Source organism: Euleptes europaea, chromosome 4 (assembly GCF_029931775.1).
Source record: "Euleptes europaea isolate rEulEur1 chromosome 4, rEulEur1.hap1, whole genome shotgun sequence".
Taxonomy (NCBI): Eukaryota; Metazoa; Chordata; class Lepidosauria; order Squamata; family Sphaerodactylidae; genus Euleptes; species Euleptes europaea.
The window spans coordinates 14,097,793-14,111,937 of record NC_079315.1 but is presented as its reverse complement, the minus strand read 5'-3'; positions in this window follow the sequence as shown (position 1 = coordinate 14,111,937).

Here is a 14,145-nt window from a genome sequence, read left to right as displayed (position 1 = left end):
CTCTGAACAGGCTGTCTTGAGAAACTCCTGAGCGTGACTTCCTTGTTTCATTGTACAGAGAAACTTTGCAGTTGCAGTGTGTCAGTGTGTGTGTGTCTTTTCTTGCATTGCTGTTGGCTCATGTTTCATAGAATCCCGGAAGAATGAACTTATGAATGTTTGAAATAGATATCTGCAAAGGGGGAGGGAATCTCATTTCCCTTTGCCCCACTATTTCATCGTTCCCTTCCCTGAAAGCTCCCATAGCCTCTCCTCTTTTCCTGCTTCCTTCTCTCCTTCTCATCCACCACTAGGGTTGCACACTTCCAGGTACCAGCTGGAGATCTCCTGCTTTACAATGGATCTCCAGCCGATAGAGATCAGTTCACCTGGAGAATATGGCCGCTTTGGCAATTGGACTCTGTGGCATTGAAGTCCCTCCCCTCCCCAAACCCCATTCTCTACAGGTTCCGCCCCCAAAACCTCCCACCAGTGGCAAAGATGGATCTGGCAACCCTATCCACCACCCAATCTACCGTAAGGGTTGCCAGCCTCCAGGTAGTAGCTGGAGACCTCCTGCTATTACAACTGATCTCCAGTTCGTAGACATCAGTTCACCTGGAGAAAACTGGCCGCTTTGGCAATTGGACTCTATGGCATTGAAGTCCCTCCCCTCCCCAAACCCTGCCCTCCCCAGGCTCCACCCCAGAAATCTCCAGGTATTTCCCAACCCAGAGCTGGCAACCCTACCTACCTTTATCTGTCTTCAGCTTCCCCCTCCCTGGCAATTTCTACCTGCTAAAGCTATGGCACGGTTGTGTGTTGGGGAACCGGCAAGGAGTTGTGTGGTAGGGTTGCCAGCTCTGGGTTGGGAAATTCTTGAAGATATGGGGAGGGTGGGATTTGAGGAGGGGATGGGCCTCAGAAGGGAATAAATGACATAAGGCCCATCCTCCAAAGCTGCCATTTTCTCCAGGGGAACAGATCTCTGTAGCTTGGAGATCAGTTGAAATTCCAGGAAATCTCCAGGCCCCACATGGAGGTTGTCAACCCTACGTATGGGAGCACATCACTTTTCTCTCTTCCTCTCTGCACACTATTTCCTTTTTCCCCTCCTCCTGGCAGAACCCACATCTTCTCCCCTTTCCCTGCTTCCTGCTCTGCTTCCCACCCACCAAGTAACCCTACCTTTCTTCTGCTCCCCATCTCCAGCTATATTTGTTATTACTTTACTTCATTAATACTTTGCCTTTCCGCATAATGGGGACCCAATGCAGCCTTTTAAAACAATACTTTCCTTTTAAAAAGCATCCTGTTGAGCAGAGCTTCTGCTTGAAATGCTGAAGAGTTACAACCAGAGCTATGCACAACCTAATTCCCTGACATTTTGTGATTGGCTCCGCCTCCTATGGCAGCCATTTTATGGTTGTGCCCAACACCCTGTGTCAGGATTCAATGGTACAGTCTGGCTCAAAAAGGCTGGGCACCGCTGTTTTAAATTCTCACAAGAGCCTCCGGACAGTCTTCAAGCAGCGGTTGAACGAACACTAGTCAGGGATGCTTTAGGCTGATCCTATATTGAGCAGGGGGTTGGACTAGATGGTTCGTATGGCCCCTTCCCATTCTATGAATCTATCTATCACTATGAATCTATCTATCTATCTATCTATCTATCTATCTATCTATCTATCTATCTATCTATCTATCTATCTATCTATCTATCTATCTATCTATCTATCTATCTATCTATCTATCTGCTGTCAAGCTGCAGCCGACTTATGGCAACCCTATAGGGTTTTCAAGGCAAGAGACTAGCAGAAGTGTTTTGCCATTGCCTGGCTTTGCATTGTGGTTACCCATCTAAATGCTAACCGGGGCCAAACCGGCTTAGCTTCTGAGATCTGATGAGATCTGGTTAGCCTGGGCTATCTAGGTCAGGGGAAACAATAAATAGCTAACATAATATATAGGGATGACCTCTAGATGGCAGTGTGGCACAGATTGGTGTGACTCTACTCTTGACTATTGGAATCTCAATTTCACTCCCAAAGATTTACAAAAAAATGTACAAATCCCACCAAGCGAACTGCCGGAAGTACTCAGAGACCAAGGGGACTTTTTTCCATCAATGGTGGACTTGTAAAAAGGCCCAGAAATACTGGAAGCGAATTCATAAAGAGATCATGGCAATACTCCAGGTGGAATTTGACCTAAATCCAAAATTTATGCTCTTAGGGATGATTCCAACCCAACTACAAGTTATGCAGAAGGAACTTTTCCAGTATGCGGTTATAGCAGCGAGGATTTTACAAGCAAAATACTGGAAAAACAAAGAGACCCCAGGAACAACGGAATGGATTACAAAAATGATGGAATTTGCCACAATGGCCAAGCTCACCAACCAATTACAAGGGAAACAAAATGAAGAGCACCGACAGAAATGGCAATTGTTTTATGTTAAATACGGAGGGTAATGTTCTCATTTCCGATTTGCTCATAATACTATTATGAATGGTGTTGTATTTAAGTTACAGATAAGTGTAGAAGTATAGCAATGGATATAAAGTAACAATAACTTGACGAGCTTAAGATGGGTAATGGTTTATAATATGAAAACATTTGATTTAAATGGCAAGTTCCATTTTGGATGGTTTTAAACTGGAGATGGGTTGCCGGGTATGTACAACATGTAATATGACTTTCCCTTGTTTCCCCTTTTTCCTTTTAATCCCCCCTTTTTAAATTCTGTATCCTAAAAACGAATAAAATTTTCAAAAAGAAAAGAGAGAAAAAGATAAAAATCCCCATCACAGTTAGAGGAAGGCATAGGCTGTTTATTTTGCTGTTTGATGGTAAAGCAATGAGCAGAACCCAGTGAAGATTGCAAAAACCTCAGTTCCTACTAGCATCATAGAAATCTCGATCTTCATGACCAATAGATACCAGGGATGTAATGAAGAAACACGTTGTACATTTGCCCTGTTGAAAACAAGAAGCACCAAACAACTTGGGTGCAGGGAAGCAATGCATCGCATTACTATATTCTCAAAATCAGAAGGGGAAATCTAGCTGCACAGGCGTAGGACATTTCCCATGGACTTGGAGCTGCCTGCATAGCTAAGCAAGCCTTCTGCGTTTCTTCACCACAGCGAATGCATCCTCCCCTCTTGCATTTATAACCCGTTAGTAGGGGGGAAAATGGAGATAATTTATTTGAGGGTTTTGTCTATGGCCAATCATGCTCTGATGCTGTGGTAGAAGGCAAGACATTTTCTCTCTGTGCTGGGTTTTCGCCCCCATCTGTGCTTGCTTCTAGCACACACTTTGGGAGTCCTCAATAGGAAACGAAATGAAACCCACTCCCGTGAGATGTGGTTCTTGCACACCTTTGGTTCTCAGCTAGCAGGCGGGGCTGTAACTCCAAGGTCAGGAGCAAACCTTGCTTGAATAAACAGTCCCCAGTCGAGAACAGGTGGTGGCAGAGACCTCCCTGCCACCGACCCTGGTGAGTTGCTATCAGTCAGTGTAAACTGGCAGTCTGAGGAGCCGGCAGTCTTTCAGTGGTTTGGATCCTGTGGGCTCATTCTACTAGCAGAGGTGCTTTCCACTGGTAGAAGGAGCCTTCCCCTGACGCAAGACACTTTCCATCAGGGGAAGGCTCCTTCTGCTGGTGGAAGGCGCCTCATCAAGAAGAAGAATAAGAATAAGAAGAAGAAGAAGAAGAAGAGTTGGTTTTTATATGCCCACTTTCTCTCCCACTTAAGGAAGAATCAAACTGGCTTACAATCTCCTTCCCTTTCCCTCCCCACAACAGACACCCTGTGAGGTAGGTGGGACTGAGAGAGCTGTGACTAGCCCAAGGTCACACAGCTGTCTTCATGTGTAGGGGTGGGGAAACAAATCCAGATTAGCCTCCGCCGCTCATGTGGAGGAGTGGGGAATCAAACCCAGTTCTCCAGATCAGAGACCACCACTCCAAACCACCACTCTTAACCCCTACACCAAGTTGGCTCCCTAGATGATAAATGGATAAAAAGATAGATTGATAGACAGGTGGATGGATGGGATGGATAGATCATGAATATTGACTGGATGGGTGAATACTTGTCAAACTTTAAACTCAACACCTGAAATGCAACAATATTTAAATGAAATCCAAGGAGCCGACAGACGTTGTGATCCTCTGAACTAAATAAAAACCACCAGCTATTCACATCTGCTCACCAGAACCTTCATAGATCTCCCTTTTTCATTCCCTGCCTGGGATGACAAAAAGGGAGGAATTGCTAGGCATCTTGGCAGGCCACAACCTGGTTGCGATCCATCCCCTCCTACTGTGCATGAGCAGTGAGTGCCTCTGTATGCATATGGGGGCTTTTTGTGTCTCATGGAGGGCTACTCCAAAGGGACCCTCGACCTTGGGGTGGGTGGCGGTTGTGGTGATGCTGGTAGGGAGCTGTGAAGTCCTCCTCATCACCAAGGGGAAGACCCTGGGCAGCAGTCATGAATCCAGTCGATGACTGGTCGATTGCAGTCGTATTGATAAGTCACCAACTGCTTAGACCGCATATTGGTCTTATCATAGGTCAGGGGTGGGGAACCTTTTTCTTGCCAAGGGCCATTTGCATATTTATAACATCATTCGGGGTCCATACCAGGCGTAGCTCTACCGGCGGGGGGGGGGAGAAGCTAGGGTTGCCAGGTCTCCAGCCACCACCTGGAGATTGGAAACCCTAGCAGAGGCTATGCAGAGTAGGGAGGGAAGGAAGGAAAGAAGGAAGGAAAGAAAGAAAAAGAAGGAAGGAAGGAAGGAAAGAAGGAAGGAAAGAAAGAAAGAAAGAAAGAAGGAAGGAAAGAAGGAAGGAAAGAAAGAAAGAAAGAAAGAAAAGGAAGGAAGGAAGGAAAGAAAGAAGGAAGGAAGGAAAGAAAGGAGGCTTCCCCTCCCCAACACCCCCCCATGGGGATCTCTCACCCCCCCGGCCACCCAGCAGCCCAGGATCACGCACACACACTCACCCACGTGATAGGGGGAAGCACCCCCTCCCCTGCATGGGGATCTCTCTCTCTCACACACACACACACACACAAACGCAAGCATGCCGGCCTGGAAGAATGGAGCATGGGGAGGGCTTGGCGGGGACCCTCCAGTGGTGGCACGACTAGCGTGCGGGCCAAGGGGAATGGAGCACGGGGAGGGTTGGGCACGGCAAGCACACAGGGGGAGGGGGAAAGAATGGAGATGGGAGCTTTGGCCACCCGGGGAACTTTAAGCCGCGGAGCGGCAAGCACACAGGGGGCGGGGGGGGGGGGGAGAAGGAGGCAGGACATAGGTGGACAAAGTAGGAGACCGGCTTTGCCGCAATCCACAGGTAAGCTTTCCTACACAAGGCCTGTTGACATGAGCAGGGGCTGTGGAAAATTACCCCCAAAATCCCAGCATGCCAGAGAGAAGAGTACCAGGGAATGGAAAAGTACCACTCTCTTGTTGGGAGGGAAGGTGGCAGGGTGTAGCCCGATATCATCAGATCTCTGAAGCTAAGCAGGGTCGATACTTGGAAGGGAGACCCCCAAGGAAGGCTCTGCAGAGGAAGGCAACGGCAAACCACCTCTGCTTCTTATTTGTCTTAAAGCCCCAACAAGAGTCACTGGAAAAGACAGTCATGCTAGGAAAAGTTGAGGGCAGCAGGAAAAGAGGAAGACCCAACAAGAGATGGATGGACTCTATAAAGGAAGCCACAGCCCTCAGTTTGCAAGATCTGAATAAGGCTGTCAAAGATAGGACATTTTGGAGGACTTTCATTCATAGGGTCGCCATGAGTTGGAAGTGACTTGACGGCACTTAACACACACGTATGTTAAAATTTTGATATAATTCATTTTCCAGTCTTTGCAACCCTCATTTGCTTAAGTGACTTTTTTTTGAATAGATGCAAACATGTTTCTGTTATGAAAAGCTGGAAACACTATCCTTCAGTGGTTTGCATCTTCATTGAACAGCTGGACCTTTGGGTACATGTTGATGTCTTCTTCTGTCTATTTAAAAATTTTTTTTGTGCTTTTCTTTTGTGATGCAGCGGTGGAGACTGACTTATTATTCTGCTTTATTATTTACTTTATTTGTAGCCCATTTTTCTCACTGAGACTCAAGGCGGTTTTACCCATCACAAGCCAATGCAAACAATTGGATGAGACATCTGATGAAGAATATCACAGGACTAGGATTACAGCAATCTGAAATAGAGCATAGACTATTAGACATGACATGTTCAACAATGCACAAAAAGTGTTACGTAATTATAACATGGAGGAGCCCCGTGGCGCAGAGTGGTAAGCTGCAGTACTGCAGTCCAAGCTCTGCTCACGACATGAGTTCAATCCTGACGGAAGTCGGTTTCAGGTAGCCGGCTCAAGGTTGACTCAGCCTTCCATCCTTCTGAGGTCGGTAAAGTGAGTACCCAGCTTGCTGGGGGTAGACGACTGGGGAAGGCAATGGCAAACCACCCTGTCAACACAGTCTGCAAAGTAAAGGTCAGGATGTGACATCACCCCATGGGTCAGGAATGACCCGGTGCTTGCACAGAGGACTACCTTTACCTTTTAAGTATAAAACAATGCCAGACAACCAATTTAAGTTTATTAACCATAATTGCAAAATGTGTATTTGTGTGTGAACAGCAACCTTTATATATCTCTTTTGTTCTTATGGTATTAGCTGTTTACCATTTAATAAGTGACTATGAAATAATTTGGGGGCGTATCAAAATATTGTCGAAGGCTTTCACGGTCAGAGTTCATTGGTTCTTGTAGGTTATCCGGGCTGTGTAACCGTGGTCTTGGAATTTTCTTTCCTGACGTTTCGCCAGCAACTGTGGCAGGCATCTTCAGAGGAGTAACACTGTCAGAGACACTGTCCTTCAGTGTTACTACTCTGAAGATGCCTGCCACAGTTGCTGGCGAAACGTCAGGAAAGAAAATTCCAAGACCACGGTTACACAGCCCGGATAACCTACAAGAACCAATTTGGGGGCGTTTCCATGGGAAACCATCTGTGCGAAGCATCACCAAAGCTGTCTGTCAAGGCAAACCAAAAGTTAGTTGATGTCACATCGGACAAGACTTGTTTATTGCTCTTCAAAAAAAAATTGTAATGGAATCCCAAAGGGTACAGATGTAGGAAATGAAAAGGGACTCCCGGCAGGGCTGGAAGGGGGGGTCTGGGGGGGTCTGGTCTTGCCAGCCCTGCCGGGAGTCCCGGCAGGGCTGGGGTGTGTGTCTTTAAATAGATATGTGCCTCCCGGCCGGGAGGCACAGATCTATTTAAAGGGCCCACCGCGCGCCTCCAGGGAAGCTCCCTGGAGGCGCGCGGCGGGTCTTCAAACAGATCTGCGCCTCCCGCCCGGGAGGCGCAAATCTGTTTGAAGCTCCCCCCGTCTTGCCGGGACTCCCGGCAGGGCTGGAAGGGTGTGTGTGTGGAGGGGTCTGGTCTTGTCAGCCCCCCGCCAGCCCTGAGGGAGTCCCGGCAGGGCTGGGGGGGGGCTTTAAATAGATCTGCACCTCCCAGCTGGGAGGCGCAGATCTGTTTAAAGGGCCCCCGCGAGCCTTCAGGGAATCCCCCTGAAGGCGCGTGGGGGCCGAATTTCCCTCTGAACTCCGGATCCTCCCGAATATCCGGGGATCCGAAGCGGGGGAGTTCGGACTTCGGCACGGTCCGAATTAAAACGGGCCGAATTCAGTCGAATCCGAACTATACCGAATTTTTTTTCCCAACAGCCCTAAGGATCAGCCCTGGTTGGCATTTGGAGGGGAGACCACCAAGGAATACCAGGGTTGCTGTGCAGAGGAAGGCACTGGCAAACCACCTCTGTTAGTCTCTTGCCATGAAAACCCCAAAAGGGGCCGCCATAAGTCGGCTGCGACTTGACGGCACTTTACACACATTTTTTTTTTAGATGTATCCACCAGGAGCCCTGGGTCTTTGAGCACCCCCAAGTTACAAATCTGTCCCTTTGTGAGGGGACTGCAACCCCGTTCAGAGCAGGAGGTATTTCAGTATATTTGGACTGGCAGTATCTTCACACATGCACAGGTTTGAAAACAAAAACAAAAAACAACCTGTTACAAATCTGTTCAGCAGGCATTCAAGTCATTTGACATGGACTGCAATATGTTGTGTGTGTGTGTAAAGTGCCTTCAAGTCGCAGCCGACTTATGGCGACCCCTTTTGGGGTTTTCATGGCAAGACACTAACAGAGGTGGTTTGCCAGGGCCTTCCTCTGCACAGCAACCCTGTTAATGCCAGTTACATCATTGTGCCTCTGAATTCAGAGACAAACAGTGTGCATTCCAGAGCAGAATGCCTGTGCTGGGCTTAGGAGGCAACGCAGTGGTGCTGCCTCCTAAGGAGGTTTCAGCCTGGCCGAAACCTCCGGCCAGCGCCAAATATCCGTGCAACCTAAAAGGTGGCGTATCTCAGCAAAAGTAAAACGGGGCGTTCCCAAGTCATAACAGCTTAGGAAGGTGCCTAACGGCGACACTACCCCTGGCCAGCACCGGAATGCCCTGGGAATACCTCCTGGGACACTGTTACGCCCCGAGAACACCTCCTGGGATGCTGGAACGCCCTGGGAACACCTCCTGGGTCGCCGCCACAGCTTTTGCCGGCGTGCAGACGCCGGTGGCAGGCTCCGTTAGCGTCTGGGCCCGGTGCTGCCGCGCCAGCGACCAGAGACCAGTGTCCGGCCCTGCACGCCAGCACTGGGGCCACAAGTGTGGGCATGCGCCTCCTGGATGCCGGCGCTGTGGGCCCTTGCACCGGTATAGGCCATCACCGGCCTCCAAAGGCTTTTGGGTGCAGCTGCCGGCGAAAGTCAGGAATTCACTGAAAAAGAGCAATCGAGACACAGGCATTCTGTTAACTATCTCCAATATCCGTGGACCTGTCCAGGCCTTTGGTGTTCCACAAATATATAGGATATGGCCCCAAACGAGAGGTACTTGGAATGTCCCCATGAAAGCAGTACATCACCAGGAAAGGGCCTGCATTGTCCCCAATTGCCTGTACCCTTCAGGCCTAGTCACTTTTCATAATCTGAAGCAATGATTCTGCGAGGATTCTCTCCTCTGATGCAGTCTTGCCAGCGAAAGAACCTGGCCAACCAAAAATCCCTGTGGAGATTTTAAATGACAGGGATAAATTCCTTCTAAGACACACTGGACAAAATATCTTCATGATATAAGAGAATGTTTTGATCTCGAGGACTGACATTCACAAAACTGCTAATATTTAATTTCCCACCTTCCGAGGGAATCCCTATCTGGAAATTAAACAGCCTCAGTGTCATTCTTTGGTAGAAAAAATATATATAAAAGGCATCTATAATATTAATCCCCAGATCTTCAGAGGTTTAGCTTCTCCACTGTTCTGAAAGATCAGATAGTCAAGGTTTCTAAAAACAGATGAAGGTATTATGTTCTATATCTGTGTGAATTTCATGTTTGCTCCAGGTGCCGCCTAGGAAAACCAGTAACCAGAGAGTTCGGCACATTTGCATTGGTGAGCCACTGGTTTTTAATCAATTAGATGCCATCTCTGAGCACTTCGATGTTGAACCAGATGGTACAAAGTTCTGTGTACCATCCGGAGGAACAGAATAAAGATAGCATCACTATGGAATTTGTTATGCCTAGAGAGAGGGGATCGATACCCCAGGCACTTGTGAATTTCTACCTTGCTACTTCAGGCATCATTTATCTCTTGGTCGTCCTGACCAATGGGCTTATCATTGTGGTGAATCTCGCTGATTGGTCCAAAGGGAGAAGTCTGGTGCCAAACGACGAGATTCTGTCCAGCCTTGCATTGTCCAACCTTTGCTTTGCCACGATGTTAATTGTGGACTATTTTTTTTCGCTCATCTGGGTTGAGTTTTACAGCAAATTCTACACAGCCCAAATAGTCGTCTTCACCCTCGATATCGCCACGAGCTTTTCGAGCTTTTGGTTCACCGCCTGGCTCAGCGTTTTCTACTGCATGAAGATTGTCAACTTCAAGAGGACATTTTGGCTGAGAATGAAATTAAAGTTTCCCGGCCTTGTGCGTTGGCTCCTCCTTGGCTCGACTTTGGTTTCTTTGGGAGCTGCGGGCCTCTTTCAATGGGCCATTACAACAACAGAGCACAGGAATCGAGTCACAGGCTTAGCCAATCGAACAGCCAGTCTTCCTTCTACCTTTAACTGTACGCACAACTGTGGGAACGTAAAAACGATACTTGTTCATATGAGCCCTTTTTACCGAATCCTCATCATTATGCTCGGTTGCTCCGTTCCCTTGATGGTGGTGGTTTCCTCTTTGGTCCCAGTCCTTTACTCACTTTTCAGGCACACTCAAAAGCTGGAACAAAATTTATCTCCTTCTCACTTGGAGGCTCATGTCAATGCAGCTAAGGCTGTGCTTTCTCTCCTGCTGTGTTATGTCGTTTTAGTCAGTGCTCAGACAATAGCCAGAACTGAGATCTACCGCAACTGGTATTTTCAGTATTTTCTGTGTCTGACAGTTCAGCTGGTGACCTTATTTGCCCAAAGCACCATCCTAAGCCGAAGTAATCCAAAACTGAAGCAAACGGCTACACGGCTCCTTTCCTGCCTGCCAGGCCGACACAGAAAAAGGAACAGCCAACGAGCCACAGAACTGCAAGAAGCGTAAAGTGAAGATCAATGTAAAATTTGTGTAACCATGGGACTGACATAGAAGAAACAGCACGGCATTTAGTATGAATCCACCTTTTCTTTTCTTCACTTTTGAAATAAACTTCACTGTTTGAAATAAACTTCATCTACAACAAAGCTGGCACTGATCTGTGGTGTCCCCCCCCAAAAAAACCCTAATCCTCAGAGCTGCTTTGCAAGTATTTTATAAACTTTTTTTAAAAATGGAGGGAGGAGGAATGAGTGATGTAGATAGATGTAGCATTTACAAATCGAAAGGTAGTTAAAGAGCAAGACTGATGGCTGACCCGGCATTTGGATTAATAGAATGGGAGAACTGGCCTTATCAGGTCTACTCAAAAGTAAGTCCCATTTTATTCAGTGGTGGTCCTTCCAAAAAAGTGTTTTTAGGATTGCCGGCTATACCTCGGTGATGCCAGATGGGAAGAGGGGAGGGAGCTGGGCTTTTTCTGCAGGCAAACATCACACTGTGACTTCTTTTAAATATTCCATCTGTTTTCATCCTTAGAAAGGTTTCTCTGACTTGGAACCAAGAGGCGCAAACACTACTGGCATAATTATGACAAGGATACATCCACGAATTCATCCTGTAAATCAGAGCTGCCTCTGGTTGCAGAATATCAAGGCCCGGGAACAAAATGCTTTGTTTGGAGAGCCCAGGGTTTAAACAAAACCCGATAGGTGACTGGTTTCACCAGTGAGGATATGGCTGGTCCAGTCATGAGTTTGCATGAATCTCATCAGGAAAACGCAATCACCAACTGTACGGTGAAAACGATTTGTGTACTTTAACGTGGCATAGATTTTAGAAAATGGGATGAAGCACTGGGATATGTGAGGGTCTCTTCTATTCATTGTCATCTGATCTCCGTTTTTTTTAAAAAATGCTAATTTGAATTAACCACATAACCACCAGATTTGGACAATAGACCCCAAACGGTGAGCAGCCAAAATGTAAATTGGCATATTCTGAATGGGATGATATTGTAAATATGAGAGTGTCCTTATTTTCCGCTGTGAACTGTTGCAGGGTGTGAATTAGCTCATGTGCAACACAGTCTTACTCCAAGTAACACCACTCTAAATCCCATTAAGGTCAATTGATTTAAGACTGCAGTGCCAGGACCTGTTTTGTGGCACGAGGTGAAAGATCCACTTAATCTGGCATTCTGTAGTTTCTAACACTCACCAACCAGACTCCTCTGAGATTAGGGTTGCCACGTCCCTGTTCGCCACTGGTGGGAGGCTTTTGGGGCAGAGCCTGAAAAGGACGGGGTTTGGGGAAGGGAGAGACTTCAATGCCATAGAGTCCAATTGCCAAAGTGGCCATTTTCTCCAGGGGAACTGATCTCTATCGGCTGGAGATCAGTTGTAATAGGAGGAGATCTCCAGCTAGTACCTGGAGGTTATCCTCCGATCCAATGTGCACCTGCATTTACAGCCTTGTGCTGAGTATCCTGGATTCGGTCCTTCCGATTCAGAGTCTCTTGTTGTGGCGTTTTTTGGAACAGGCTTATCTCGTTGTGACACAAGATTTGCTATTGAGCGGAGGAGTGCCCGACAGACGTGTGGAGCGAGTCTGCGAACTCATGAACTCACAAATTGCATGACTGAGCGGCATGGGCAGCCAGTTCCTGCATTCCATCTGACTTTGAGTCAAGCCGAGTTGTTCTTTATTATTCTCCGTTCCACTTGCATTTGATTTATATGTATTTGGGGATACTTTGTTTTATGAATGCCTTGTAAATGTATGTATTAGAAGGGATATATTACTAGTAAAGTGTAGCATTTAAGAATTGTGTTTGTTTGTGGTCTGCGCTGCTGTTATATTCCTTTCAGTTTTGCTCAGTACCTATTCTGCTAAGATGTGGACACTAGGGCTGTCGATTCGGTTCGGCCCGAACTGAAAAACAGCCGAATTTCCCCTGATTCGGCGGTTTTTAGTTTGGGACGAACCGAACTCAAAAATGGTGGGAAACCGGGGAGCCGAATTCAGCGAGTTCGGGAGTTCACAAATAAATCCGGCAAATTCGGGGCCGTCAGTAAGCAGCATAACTGTCAGTAAGCAGCATTCTCCTCCCCCGGCCAATCGGTGGCCAAGCTGGGTCTTCTTTTGGCCAATCAGTCAGGATTGAGTACTGGAGGAATCAGCTGATGAGCGGCTGGGCCGGGGAGAGAGAGAGAGTGAGAGAAATCCTCGTGTGTGTGGGGGGGTGCTTGTGCACATTCGCTCCTTTCCGTGGCTGCAGGGGGAGCATTTTGGGGGGGTAAAGACCCCAAACTTTCATCAGAGCTTTAGACGAGCCTTCTTAAGAGACCCCCCAAGTTTTGTAAACATTGGGTCAGGGAGTCCCGAGATATGGGCTCCCCCCTTTTCTCTTTCCGTGGCTGCAGGGGGCGCATTTTTAGGGGTACAGACCCCAAACTTTCATCAGAGCTTTAGACGAGCCTTCTTAAGAGACCCCCCAGTTTTGTAGACTTTGGGTCAGGGGGTCCCGAGATATGGGCTCCACCCCTTTTCCCTCCCCCCTTTTCCATTTCTGTGGCTGCAGGGGGTGCTTTTTTGGGGGTGCAGCCCCCAAACCTTCAGGATATCTTCAGACGAGCCTTCTTAAGAGACCCCCCAAGTTTTGTAAAGATGGGTTCAGTGGGGGCAGAAATATCGGCTCCCCCCTTTTCTCTTTCCGTGGCTGCAGGGGGCGCATTTTTGGGTGTGCCGACCCCAAACTTTCAGCGGAGCTTCAGACAAGCCATTTAAGAGACCCCCCAAGTTTTGTAAAGATTGGGTCAGGGCCCCCCGAGATATGGGCTTTCCCCTTTTCCCTTTTCCCTATTGGGATGAATGGATCACCCAATCCTGTATGCATCTCCAGAGCAAAATGTCCCGTGCTTAAATGGAATCGTCTTGGATTACCCAGTCCTCCTCCCACCCCTCCTGATGGAACAGAAGACAGCCACAGTAAGATCCCTTTGGGGGCTTTAATCTATACTTTTTCTCCTGTGTGTGTGTGTGTGTGGGAAAGCAGAGTCTGTGTGTGTGTGGGGGAGGAAGCAGTTTCTGTGGGTGGGGGGGAAGCCAAAGGGGGCTTTCGCCAGTTCTGCCTGGGGGTGTGTGTGCCCCCTCAAGTCTCTCTCTCCCTGGTTTGAGGGGGGGCTTCAGTGTGTCCTCAGGTTTTCCCTCATTCATAAGATTGGTTAGGTCTGTTTTGATACTTGCTCAAAACTGGTTTTCAAATGGTGACTTAAAGAATGCATTTGCCTGGTCCCAGTCCTTATGCATAGCTAGCTGCCTCTGTCCCTTTCCATGCTTTGCACGGTTGCAAAGGTGTTGCTTTACAGGGTTGTGTTGCTTTGCAGTTGTGTTGCTTTGCAAACTTCTTGGCACCTGCCCCACCCTTTGCATGTTTGCAAAGGTGTTGCTTTGCAGTTGTGTTGCTTTGCAGT